The 14,192-nt window shown below is 38.9% G+C and overlaps 1 protein-coding gene and 1 non-coding gene across 11 annotated transcripts in view; both read left to right on the plus strand.

The window, feature by feature from the left end:
* Positions 1-14,192, plus strand: part of APP (amyloid beta precursor protein) — a 288,793-nt gene that overhangs the window by 222,122 nt on the left and 52,479 nt on the right. The gene's annotated exons all lie outside the window — the stretch shown is intronic.
* LOC112621889 lies at positions 10,608-10,712 on the plus strand. The gene has a single exon (XR_003118822.1). It is a non-coding gene; the product is annotated as a U6 spliceosomal RNA (small nuclear RNA).

Here is a 14,192-nt window from a genome sequence, read left to right on the forward strand (position 1 = left end):
TAATTTTTCACTGCATCAAGTTTCTTTAGCAAACGAATATACTTTTCAGATATACTTGGAGAATAGACATCAGTAAGGAACATTTAAAATACTGTATATTAAATAAGTGTAAAAGAGTTCTCCAAAAAGTTGTAGAAGATACAAAATCAAATAATGTATCAGTCTTAATGAACTGAAGCTAAAATCTTCTAGATAACATTTTTTTTTCTCGCTATCTTAAGCCTATTTTCACATGTGACTTCAGTTGAAGTGGCATAGGCAATACCAAACTATAGGGAAATAAGCCACTACAAAGGACTAAAAAGTTGATGACCAGTATTCCACCCTCACCCAGCAATTACTGTTGACTCTTTATAATTAAATTATTAGAACTTTTTATTTGGCACTATACTGCTGAACACATTAGCCAGTAATTAGTCACACTTCCACAGAACAGATGGTGGTTCAGATATCTTGAGTATTACGAAATACCCAAGAATAGGACAGCACAATAAACTTCAAATCTCAGTAACAGGGAGGATATTTAGATAGTTCGTATCGTGGAATCTTTTTCTGTCAAGAGAAAAAAAAGAGCCATTAGGTTGGATTAAGAACATTTTACATATATGCTCTTAATGTATGTGTGTGTGTGTGTTGTGTGTCTGTGTGTGAGTGTATGTAATATGCTCTTAATCCAACCTAATGGCTGAGTTTTTTTATTAATGACTATATATATATACACACACACACACATATACAGACACATATATGTGTGCGTGTGTGTGTGTGTGTGTGTCATTCTAAATATACTAGAAATGCCACATTCTGAAAGACAACCTTTTTTAAAAACCTTTGATTTGGAATCATGGGTGCTTCCATTTTTAAATGACTGTTCTCTATAGAAAGAGAAATTTGCAGTAATGAACCCTGTACACTATCTGAGCTCCTAGTGTCAAAGCTATAGAAGTGGTTCGCTGGGAAGAATAGCTTTTCTGGGTTGAACCTAGCCGTCATCTATAGTCCTTTTTTCATTTGAAGGAACGTTTAAAACAGTACGCCACTTTTTAGTAGGAATATAGTTGAAACTTCAGGATTGGCCACGGGTGCTAATTGCTTAAGCCAAATGTTATTAGAGGTTCCTTATGTTACTCTTTTTACTTTTGTATGTGTTTGAAATTTCTCATAATAAAAAGTGTCACTATTAGCTTACTTTCTAAATAGGTTCTTCATAGATATTTTTTCCGGGTTATGTCTTGTACTCTTTCTAATATTCGCTGATTAAATGCTTTGTCATTAGTCTGAGTTGCATTTATTTGCCATTTCTATATATAATCAAATTTTAGATTTGCAGTCAGTTCAGTACAGATAGGATACTAAAATTCAGAGACACTGGCAAAAGGAGAAAATTTTAAAGTCCCTAAAAATGCATGTCTTTTGTATAAAAGTTTATGCTTATAAATGCAAGCAATTAGGATGTTGCTTAATGCAGTCAGACATCTGTAGGGAGGTACAATGGTTTAATTAAATAATGGTAACAGGTGCTTTATGGATAAGAGGTTTTCACCAGTCTAGGGAACTGCCAGTATCTTTAGTGGGACAAGTATATCTGCTTCAGTAAATTACACTTCCAATTAGAATTCTCTTTTATGGGTGAAAGGAAGAATGGAGTCATGCTTAGAAAGAAAGAGTGCTGTGGGTGAAGGGGAAAATTGACATCAAATTTGTGAGCAGTAAATTGCAACCAGAGCGTAGGGTTCATCATGCTTGTGAGTTCCGGCCCTCGTCCTTTTGTCTTCCATTGTGCTTCCCTGAGGCATCCTGTCTGTTTATGCTACTTTCCCACTAACTTCAGTGAATCCCAGATTCATAGGCCTAACCACAGCCAGCGTACTGAATCCCAGTGCCATATTCCAGACCCCAAATATCCCATGTGCCTCTGAATGGGCAATCAATGTGTGTAAGACTCATGTCCTTCTGGAAATTTACTTGTTTTACACACACTATTCTGAGTTCTCTTGGTTGGCCTAAACTTATCCATGATGCCTTCCTCTCTCTCACGCATTATTTCTTATCAGTTGCAAGTCCTGTATATTCTGCCTCCTGTGTTCATGTGAAATCTCTGCACATCCACTACTTACCTGAGATCCTGTCCTCTCATCAGTGTCATTAGACTCCTAGCCAATCACCCTACCTCTTGTCTCGCATTGGCTCCCTCCCACTTCAATTCCTCCTTTTCGGAACTATGCAACTTCCCTGCAGGAAACAAACAAACAAAAAACAACTGTAGGCTGGGTGCAATGGATCACTTGAGATCAGGAGTTCAAGACCAGCCTGGCCAACATGGTAAAACCCCATCTCTACTAAAAATAGAAAGATTAGCCGGGCATGGTGGCAGGCGCCTGTAATCCCAGCTACTCAGGAGGCTGAGTCAGGAGAATCACTTGAGCTTGGGAGGCAGAGGTTGCAGTGAGCCACGATTGCACTATTGCACTCCAGCCTGGGCGTCAAGAGTGAAACTCCGTCTCCAAAAAAAAAAACTGCTTGTGGTTTTTCCTTGCTTGAAAAGTTGTACCTTTCAAGATTCAAGTAAAATGCCCAAGTCCTATAAACCCGTTCTAATTTGCATAGAGAACAGAGAAAAGAGCTGGCATTTGAGTGACAGCCATGTAGCCAACTAATAGTGCCTGTTTGTGATAATGCTGATGGTCAGGTTCTTTATGAATGTTCCCCCCTGAGGTACAGAACCCCCATATAGAGATGTGGCTTTCTTGCATTTCACACAAAGGCAGCATATGGGCTAGTGATGACCTCGTGAAATTCAGTGGTAGCATCCCCGGTTTACAGCTGAAGAAACTGAACCTAACAGAGGTTACCAACTTGCCCCGCCCAGATAGTAAAGTGATAAAAGTGGGGTGGAAACCAAGACCTGCCAGAAGGCCAAAATCCATGTTCTCTCTCCTACCCATTTTCCTCTCTGAAATAGAATTTTCCCCTACTTAACCTCAGTTGGAAAGCCCTGGGTATCCACCTCCAATACCATACTCTTAACTTGTAGTAAATTATTTGTTTATATCTCTACCAACCCTCTATCCTGTGAACTCTTCCAGATATATGTTGGTCATCCTTGCCTCCTCAAGATCCAGCAGGGACCCTGGTACTTTTTAGCTATTAGTAATTATAAATATAAGGTTGAAGCCAGTCCCCAAGATAAAAAGGCAGATGCTCCTTAACTTGGACTGATCAAGTGGACTCCTCCATAACCCTAAAGAACTGCCCAAAACTCCTTCCTTGACGTCTAGCATAAGCGCCACACAAAACAAATTTATTTCCTAGGCCACAGCATTCTCTAAAGCTGTGATTGATCAAGTCAACTAAATGGATGCGGTTGGCAAAGATGACAAAGCATAAATCAGGATTCGGAGGACTGTTATTAATAAAATTTTACAACACGGTCCTTTTTTGTACCATGACCCTCTGCTCTTTGGTCATCTACCCAATTCACATACCTTGACACTTGATTTAATTATGCTGCCCTCTTTGACCGCCAAGCACAGTCTGAAGCTATTCATGTGACAAATAAGTGTGAATTTTCCTGTTATGTTATAAAAGGCCCGTGTTTTATTTTTTTATTTATTTTTTATTTTTTATTTTTTGAGACAGAGTCTTGCTCTGTCGCCCAAGCTGGAGTGCAGTGGCACAAGCTCCACTCACTGCAAGCTCTGCCTCCCGGGTTCACGCCATTCTCCTGCCTTAGCCTCCCGAGTAGCTGGGACTACAGGCGCCCGCCACCACGCCCAGCTAATTTTTTGTATTTTCAGTAGAGTCGGGGTTTCACCGTGTTAGCCAGGATGGTCTCGATCTCCTGACCTCGTGATCCGCCCACCTCAGCCTCCCAAAGTGCTGGGATTACAGGCGTGAGCCACCACGCCCGGCCCATGTTTTATTTTATAATTTCATATTTTTTCATTCCATTTTAATTATTATGTGCAAGTTCCCAGGCTCAGTCATTTATTACTTAATGTTTTTATAAACAAAAAAGTTATTTTCAGGCAGATTATGAAGATTTCTTGCAAAGAATGGCCTCAGGCATTGTTAGTATATGGATAAAATCTCCTCTGTTTTAAATCACTATGTAGAACTTTCTTAATATTTTTTTCATTCAACAAACGATGGAATCATTATTTCAGTGAAAATATGGCTGCTCTTCAATGTTCATATTCTGCTTTAATTATTTTTTAATCCTTCAAAAGGGCAGAATCCCTTTATCCCTTCAACCTTTGCTTTGTCAAATTGTTATTTAAAAATGATTGGTGTTTTTTTGTCCTTTGTAATCTTCCTTAAATCTCTGCTAAAAGGATTCTATTCTACTCTCTGTATTGGCACTGAGGTTATTTATCAAAGTGTGCTTCTCTTTGCAGCTACCTCAAGGCTAAAAATGTAGCTCTTTTCAGAGATGGCTGTTTTACAGAATGCTGTAACAACCAATTTATGAGAAAGGCAGTAGGAAATAAAGAGGGAACAAAGGCATAATTGTTTCATATTCATTTTTTTTCTTCTAGCATTCAAAATTAATAAAAACATGAATTATTATAAACCAGATGCAGGAAAGATCTCTGCCTGAATAAATCCATAGTGAATGGGGTGAGATTGAAAGTTGTGGCGGGGAATCAAGAAATTCGCAATAATGAAAGAATGCTTATTTTTTATTACAATTTTACTGTGGCCTCTTCATAAAATGTTCCACTTTTCAGGAAAAATGCAGCATGGTTATTTCAAAGACAGTGTTTCCATATTCTGTTTCTAATAAGCCTATTGATTTGGGGGTTTAGTGAGTCCAAAGTAGACAAGGTTTAAAATAGAATATTTATAGCACCTCTCAGTCCAACAAAATAGAAATTTAATACTATTGAGAATTTCAAGTGTCCCTATGTGTAATTGTTAGTCAAGGATGAACATCAAAAAGAAAAAAATCATAAAAGCAAATAAAGTGAGAGAGAGCTGTCACTTTGTTCTTATAAGAACATAGCGGTCACTTTGTTTATCATAAGAAATGACTTTTAAATTTATATAGATTTAATAGTTTACAGCCGACTTAAATATTCAGATATAAGAACTCTCTCACTGCAACCTCCACCTCCCGGGTTCAAGTGATTCTCCTGCCTTAGCCTCCCAAGTAGCTGAGACTACGGACACGTGCCACCACACCTGGATAATTTTTTTTGTATTTTTAGTAGAGACAGGGTTTCACCATATTGGCCAAGCTGGTCTGGAACTTCTGACCTCAGGTGATCTGCCCACCTTGGCCCCCCAAAGTGCTGGGATTATAGACGTGAGCCCCCGCACCCAGCCAGGAACAGTTATACTTACCATCAACAACCAAAGCCTTGTTCCCCCATTGGTTTCATAATAGTCTCAGAGCCCCTTATTCATATTTTCCCTAGTGTTATTAACTAACAGACATGACCTATAAGTTTAGCTGCCTATGTCTAAATGTGTATCTTTGACCCAAGACAACTTCTATTCCAAAATAGAACCATTCATTTATAAATGAAAATGCATTGTCAAATGAATGGACCTACATATAAAGTATTTTATGCTTCGAAATGGCAAAGTACAGTATACTATTACAACAGCCTCCTAGTTTTCTAACAGTTGTGAAGGGGTGGCCTGCCCCTCCACACCTGTGGGCGTTTCTCATTAGGTGGAACGAGAGACTTGAGAAAAGAAATGAGACACCGAGACAAAGAATAGAGAAAGAAAAAGTGGGCCCAGGGGACCGGCACTCAGCATACAGAGGACGCTGGCGGCACCGGTCTCTGAGTTACCTCAGTATTTATTGATCATTATCTTTACCATCTTAGAAAAAGGGAAGTGGCAGGATAATAGGATCATCATAGGGAGAAGGTCAGCAGTAAGACATATGAATAAAGATCTCTGTGACATGAATAAGTTTAAGGAAAAGTGCTGTGCCTTGACATGCATATACAAACATCTTCATAAACCTTTTTAGTACATAAAGAGCAGCATTGCACTAGCAAGTCCCACCTTTCGCCCTAAGGTGGTTTTCTCCTTTCTCAGTAAACAGAACATACAATCGGGTTTTACACCGAGATGTTCCATTGCCCAGGGATGGGCAGGAGACAGATGCTTTTCTCTTGTCTCAACTGCCAAGAGGCCTTCTTTCCTCTTGTACTGGTCCTCCTCAGCACAGACCCTTCACGGGTGTCAGGCTGGGGGACGATCGGGTCTTTCCCTTCCCACGAGGCCATATTTCAGACTATCACATGGGGAGAAACCTTGGACAATACCTAGCTTTCCTAGGCAGAGGTCCCTGCGACCTTTGGCAGTGTATGTGTCCCTGGGTACAATGAGATTAAGAGAATGGTGATGACTTTTCACAAGCATACTGCCTTCAGGCACTTGTTTAACAAAGCACACCCTGCACAGCCCAAAATCCATTAAACCTTGAGATACCACAGCACATCTCTTGCAAGGACAAGGTTGGGGGTAGGGTCACAGATTAACAGCATCTCAAATACAGAACAAAATGGGGTCTCTTATGTCTACTTCTTTCTGCATAGACACAGTAACAGTCTGATCTCTCTTTCTTTTCCCCACAAGTTGGACTGCCATGTTGAAATGTCTCCACACGTAGATACAAATGTGTACATGCCGGTACACTTCATACTTTAGGTCCCCAACTGGTCTGTCTACAGACTTGAGGTTACAGACCTCAGATGTCGAACTCACCCATAGTAGTGGCTCGTAGAGTGATTTGTATACATTTAGCTCTCTATGCCTTTTTTGGTTGTGATAATATGTAAGTTCTCTTTTTCTTGCTTTGGAGTTTAGTTATAGAATCTGTAAATATAGTATATGTCATCCAGATGATCTGTGGAAGTCATTGATAATGACCTTTAAAAGTTCACATGTAATACAGCATCTATTTTCCTGAATGATTTTTATAGTTTTCCCATTTGGCAAACAGATACTTTCTTTTGTGTATTTCTACTCCATAATTTTAGGAAAAAGTAAATCATTTTAGCTACATTAAAAAAAAAATACACTTTCTAGGAATAATCAATGTAAAAACTGTTTCCTTTAAAAAAAAAAAACAAAAAAAAAACTATCTCTACCATTCTGTCAGACAAATTATTGACCTTAATATGTATAATCCAGTGCAGTATATTGATCTTGTTTATTGTGCTCCAAATGGACGCTGGCAGAAATTTGATGAATTAAACATCAACCACAGTGTTTTCTTCATGCCATTGCAATGATTTATTATGGATTATTTTGTTCAGTTCAAATAAATGATGTATGTTCAGATTCTTTGCCCATTTTTTAATTGGGTTATCTACCTTTCTTACTTTCTTTTTTTTATTTTTATTTTTACTTTTATTTTTATTTTTGGAGACAGAGTCTTCCTCTGTCACCCAGGCTGAAGTAAAGCAGCACGATCTCAGTTCACTGCAGCCTCCGCCTCACAGATTCAAGCGATTCTCATGCCTCAGCCTCCCCAGTAGTTGGGATTACAGGCACATGCCACCACACCCAGTTAATTTTTTGTATTCTTAGCATAGGAGGGATGGTGTTTCACCATGTTGCCCAGGCTGGCCTCAAACTCCTGAGCTCAGGCAACCTGCCCACCTCGGCCTTCCAAAGTGCTAGGATTACAGGCGTGAGCCACTCTGCACTCTGCCTGACTTTATTATTGATTTGTAAGAATTTTTATATATTCTTCATACTATTAAATTCTTATCAAATACATTATTTGCAAATATTTTACCCATTCTGTAGGTTGTATTTTCACTTCCTTGATAGGATCCTTTTGACACACACAAGTTTTCAATTTAGAAGTCTATTTTATCATTTTTTTCTTTTGTGGCAGTTATTATGATATTGTATCTAGGAAACCATTGTCTGAAACAAGGTTACAACAATTTATACTTGTGTTATCTTCTAAGAGTTGTAGTTTTAGCCCTTACAATTAAATCTTTGATTCATTTTAATTTTCATATATGGTGTGAGGTAAGGGTTTGACTTCATTCTTTTGCATATAAATATCCAGCGTCCCAGCACCATTTGTTGCAAAAGACTATTCTTGCCAGGTGCAATGGCTCATGCCTGTACTTCCAGCACTTTGGGAGGCCAAGGTGGGCAGATAACTTGAGCCCAGAAGTTCAAGACCACAATGGGAAACATGGCAAGACCACATTTCTACAAAAAATTATCCAGGCATGATAGCATCTTTCTGTAGTCCCAGCTACTCAGGAGGCTGAGGTGAGAGGATCTCCTGAGCCTGGGTAGGTTGAGGCTGCAGGCACTTGTTTAACAAAGCACACCCTGGGCAACAGAGCAAGACCCTGATCATGGCACCTGGGCAACAGAGCAAGACCCTGTCTCAAAAAAAAAAAAGAAAAAGACTTATTTCCCCTAGTGAATGGTGTTGGTACTATTACACAAAATCAATTGTCCATAGATAATATGGGTTTATTTCTTAATTCTTAGTTATGTTCTTTGATCTGTGTGCCTGTGCTTACTGTAGTACCAAACTGTTTTGATTATTGTAGCTTTGTAGTAAATTTTGAAATCAGCACGTGTGAGTCTGTTACCTTTGTTCTTCTTTTTCAATATTGCTTTGAGTATCCGAGGTCTCTTGCATTACAACGTGAGTTTTAAGGTCTTCCTTACCCCTACCACCATTTCTGCAAAAAAAAAAAAAAAAAAGTGAGGATTGCATTGGATCTGTAGATCATTTGGGGGAATATTTGTATATAAATTTGTTAATGAGGTTTTAAACAACACTGATATCTGGTATGAAATGATTCCGCCTTGAGCCCCATTCAGGAAGGTTAGTATTTAGAAGCAGCAAGAGAATTGATTTAGTATGCTGTCATCTTTTACTCCAAATTATGGTGAGATTCCAGAGAAATTATTTGTGAGCTTTTCCTTAAACCATAATGACTGTGACATGTCAGTAGTTTTTGTCTGTTTTTATGCCATTCTTTTATTTTTGTGCGTGTGTGGGCACCTCAACCAAATGGATGGAGCCTGAGGCAGGGTCTCCCACGCCAAAGTCTGCTGTTTCTTTTGATGATCCAATGCAGTTCCAAAGCTATTTTCTCAACTCACCAGCTCGTTTGTATGGCCCTGTAATTTGAAACAAAATCTAAAAAGAAATCTGAAGTAAAATGATTGGGGAGTGAAGTCAGACCACAGTGGTGGCTGTGGGACTACTTCCTGGCATGGAACACTAGAGCAGATGTGTCCTGATTTTTTTGTTGAGTCTTGGTAACATCCAATGATTTTGGACTGGAACAAGGGTTGGTTATTCTGTTTTTCACAAGCATCTGCCTTCAAGGTTCATTTTTTTAAAAGAGGAGGAAAGAAAAAATCAGTGATGTTGCCACCCTGAGTATGGAGATGAATCCAAATTGAGATTAATTTTGAAATATGTTTCCACAAACACTAACTGGGAATGACATGAATTTGTTTCATGTGAGACAGAGTTTGGAAGGCATGTTAATTTGCTTCTTGGTGTTCAACTCAGAAACAAATTTTGCATGTATTCTCTGAGTAAGCTCCATTATTAGTTAACAGTTTTCCTGCCATATACACTATGGACTGCTTTAGAAAGCAAATCATAGAACGTTAGTTATAATATCTCATCAAAAATAGTGGATCCATCTAATAGCCAGTTCCAAGTTATGAGACGTGTCCGAAGGAATGTTGACTTGGTGTGCAATGTAAACACGATTTATGAAGAGGCTTTGGACTTGGAGCATGAAACAGGTGGTCAGAGGGTCAAGGCCAGGGTGTTACTTAATTTCAGCTCCTGTCGATGGATTCAGTGACCTCAGATAGCACATTTAAAATAGCATGTTTTATGTGTTTGTCTTTTGATAGTTATGCATTTACATATGCTCATGAAAACATGAGTTAAATCTTACTTTTTTGAAACAGTGCTTGGCAACAACTTGTTTTGTCTTGTACGTGTCTCTTTTGTCTTTGCTTTTGGTTCCGGGGGCATTGAAATTTGTCTGCCCATCCCCTGAGGACAGATGTTTAGGTGTGGACCTATGTCTTCAGCTTCCTGTATAGTATTGAAGTTGCTATAGCTGCATGTTCTCTAAAATTTTTGTACATGTGATTTAATTGTTAATGCTTATGATTTTTAAGTATAGTATTCTGATAGCAAATAGATTTTGTCAAATAAAAACTAACTTTATCATCACCATTGAGATATCACTAGGTATATGACTTAGTTCTCAGTCACCACTTTCATTTGTAAGGAAGTCTTAGAGGTTTTCACAAGTGCATATATGATAGACTGGGCACGGTGGCTCATGCCTGTAATCCCAGCACTTTGGGAGGCCAAGGCAGGCAGGAGTTCGAGACCAGCCTGGCCAACATGGCAAAACCCCATCTCTACTAAAAATACAAAAATTAGCTGGGCATGGTGGCACATGCCTGTAATCCCAGCTACTCTGGAGGCTAAGGTTGGAGAATCACTTGAACCTAGAAGGCAGAGGCTGCAGTGAACTGAGATTGTGCCACTGCACACCAGCCTGGGCAACAGAGGAAGATTCCATCTCAAAAAAAAAAAAAAAGTGTATATATGATGCTTGCTTTAGCAGCACATACACTAAAATTGGAATGATTAAAGAGAAGATTAACCTGGTCCCTGTGCAAGGATGACATGCAAATTTTGTAAAGTGTTTTATATGGAACTTTACTTATATGAGGTGCCTAGGGTAGTAAATTCATAGATACAGAAAGTAGAATGGTGATTGCCAGGAGCTGAGAGGGTGAGGGACTGTGGAGTTAGTGTTTAACGGGCACAGAGGTTCAGTTTGGGAATACTGAAAATAGTTCAGCGGGGAAGATGGATGGCCATAATGCATCATCCATCACAGTTGCACAGCAGCGTGAACATACTTAATACCCTGAGCCTTGCACTTAAAATGGTTAAAATAGTAAGATTTATGTTACATATATTTTACCATGATAAATATGTATACGTACATTCATATCATTTGCCATTGTGAATAGCAAGGAGATTCAAGAAATAAGGACACAGGATCTTCAATAAATATGTATTAAATGCTTCCCATGTTCCATATTCTTTGCCATTGCCAGAGACATCACAGGTATGAGGGCACAATCTTTGTTCCTCAAGTAATTTAGACTAATTTAGAATTTGCTTGGGGAGACTTTGGATAAACAAGAAAGAAGCTGCATCCATGAGGTCAAGGGATATTGGTTGCTGTGTCTCGTAGCATTTGGTAGTCTCATTAGACAACCGTTCTTACTCCTATTGTTTGCTGAAATTTATTAGTGAAGGAAAGAACCTTAGTTTTCAGTTCGTTCAGCCACATGATTTCATAGGCTCGGGGAAACCATGTAATATGCCCAAGGTCAGACGTGGTGAATAAGACTAAAGACTGAATCTATTCCAGTGTCCCTGTGTCCAGTGATACTTACTTACTGCTGTTGCCAAGTTAAACAAAACTGGGTTTGCAGAGCTGTTTATTCACTTTCAGCATCTTTTCACTGACAATGTGGTATGTAGAAGAAATGTCCCTCTTTTAGCATTTGTGACTCAGTACTAAGATGTTTCCCAAGCTCAAAGCTCCACACCCTTAAATATGTAAGTCAGTGTTAAGATATTTAAAGAGAACACGAATATCAGATACATGGTGCGTGTTGCAGGATTTTTATATTATTTTGTATCTTCTGCTTAGAAGTCATAAGCCAGCCCATGAAACATGCCAACAAACATACCTTCTTCCATGTAATTATTGCAGCCAGATTTTTCAGTGCAGGACAAGCAAAGGTTTCTCTGAAAGCATGAGATAATAATTCTCAGCCAGGCCTTCGCCATTTGCAGGGGATCAGACATACAGAGTTTAGCTCTGTGGATGTTAATAGCTAGAGCCCCTGTTAGCAGATGGCGTGTTAGTGGCCTGTTGCTGCTGGCTATTAAATCATACACATCGGCTGGGCGCAGTCGGTCACACCAGTAATCCCAGCACTTCAGGAGGCCGAGGCAGGCAGATCACGAGGTCAGGAGATCGAGAGCAGCCTGACCAACATGGAGAAACCCCATCTCTACTAAAAATACAAAAACTAGCCAGGCATGGTGGCGCGTGCCTATAATTCCAGCTACTCAGGAGGCTGAGGCAGGAGAATCACTTGAGCCCGGGAGGCAAAGGTTGCAGTGAGCTAAGATCGCGCCACTGCACTCCAGCCTGGGCAGCAGAGCAAGACTCCATCTCAAAAATAAATTAATTAATTAATTAAAATTTTTTAAAAAATGATACACATCATGAGGTCACCTCCCAAGGCAGCAGAGAATTTTGTGTATTTTTTTCTTAGTTTATATTGCTGCAACAGAGTAATTCTTCTTGATCACAGACTTTACTTTTTTGTTGCTGTTGTGTCTAAGTTTTACTTGATCCTCAAAATAACCTGAGACAGACAAAGATAGTTTTTCCCGTTAATCTCCTTCATGAGTCTGACTTTGCCAGCCAGGCTGATCGAATATCCATAGCCCTGGATGTCTTTATTTATGTTATTCCATCTACCTACAATGCCCATCCCCAATCTTGGCCTATTGCATGTGTCTAACATTACTTTGATGTGTACATGTCAGTGAATTACCCCTTACTGATTGTTAGCTTTTTGAGAGTATGTATCAAATCTCATGTGCCTTTGTGTGTCCTGAAACAAATGATTAGGTATAAAGTATGTATTGCAAACACCATGCCCAGTGAATATTTTAGGGCTGTGGTTCTCAGCATCAGCATCACCTGGTATCACCTGGGAACTTGTTGGAAACGCACATTCCCTGATCCCACCCCGACCTCCTGAATCAGCAAAGCTAGGGATGGGGCTGAGTAATCTATATTTTATCACGCTGTCCAGGTGACACTGATATATGCTAAACTTTGCAAATTAGTGATTTAGAGACTAATCAACTTGTTAAAAAGTTAATAAATAGGCGGGGATCCATTGTAGCACCCCAATAAGCCAATTAGAGTTACCTATGCTATTATCTTCTAAATTCACATTATACAAATTGTATGCCACAAAAACGTCTTAAGGTGAAAACCCAAAGGAATTGATGCATTTGATTAATTCACAAAAATACAACAGCTCCAATTCATACAAAAAAATGCGTGCATATCTGATAAGTAGTTGTAGATTAAAAGGTGAACAACTTCTCATGATTAATACCAATGAAAATGTAATTTTTTAGAAATCTGTTATGCCTTGTCATGACAAGGATAGGTGAAAAGGAACTTTCATAAACTATTGGTAAATGTACGGGTGAAACCTTTTAGACTATGTGGCTCTACCTAATAAATGTTCAGTCTTTTCTAATTTTAGCACCATATTTCTACAGATACACTGGCATCTTTTCTAATTTTAGCACCGTATTTCTACAGATACACTGGCATCTTTTCTAATTTTAGCACCGTATTTCTACAAGTACACCGGCACATCTGTGGAGGGGGCACTTCTGCTTGTCACCTGATATCCCTTAATACTGCTAATATTTTTTTCATAAGCATTATTACTTTTAAAATCATGTTAAAGAAAGGATAAATGATGTGCATCAGACTCAGTTTTCCTTTCTCTGACTCCCCTTTAGTTTACATCTCTCTGTCCCTCACTTGGGGCCTTAATACCCTTAAGATTATAGAGAAATTGCAGTAGGTAATGTTGACTGAAAATGCTAAATTTTAAGAAACATGGGTGGAAATGGTTTAAGCCATCAGCCTAAATGATCAATGAAAATGTCAGACATTCTCCGTTTTCTTCTTCCAAGATAGTATACTCTACTGTGGCCTTAGAGCTCTTAGTTCCTATGTAATTCTGATTAAAAAGGAAGGATATGCTCCTCAAATACCTTGCCGTTGTCCCCTCCTGTTCATTAGAGTAGCTGATGTCAGTCAAAAGAAATTCTAGAAATGCTGGAGTACTTTTTTTTGTAATATACTGAGAATGCTTGAAGCAAACTCACCAAATTTAAGTGTTTTAAGGATATTAACAATAACAGGAAAGCCCCTCGATTTTCTGCGAAGAATCAACCTGAACAGTTTCCAGACTGCTGGTTGGCAATGTCAGTATCATGAGAGAAACTGAAACAAATAAGAAACTTTAGAGAAAAAGAGGAATCGGTGCAGGCTGGGGGAATGAACTTT

Source organism: Theropithecus gelada, chromosome 3 (genome assembly GCF_003255815.1).
Source record: "Theropithecus gelada isolate Dixy chromosome 3, Tgel_1.0, whole genome shotgun sequence".
In the NCBI taxonomy this organism is placed as follows: domain Eukaryota; kingdom Metazoa; phylum Chordata; class Mammalia; order Primates; family Cercopithecidae; genus Theropithecus; species Theropithecus gelada.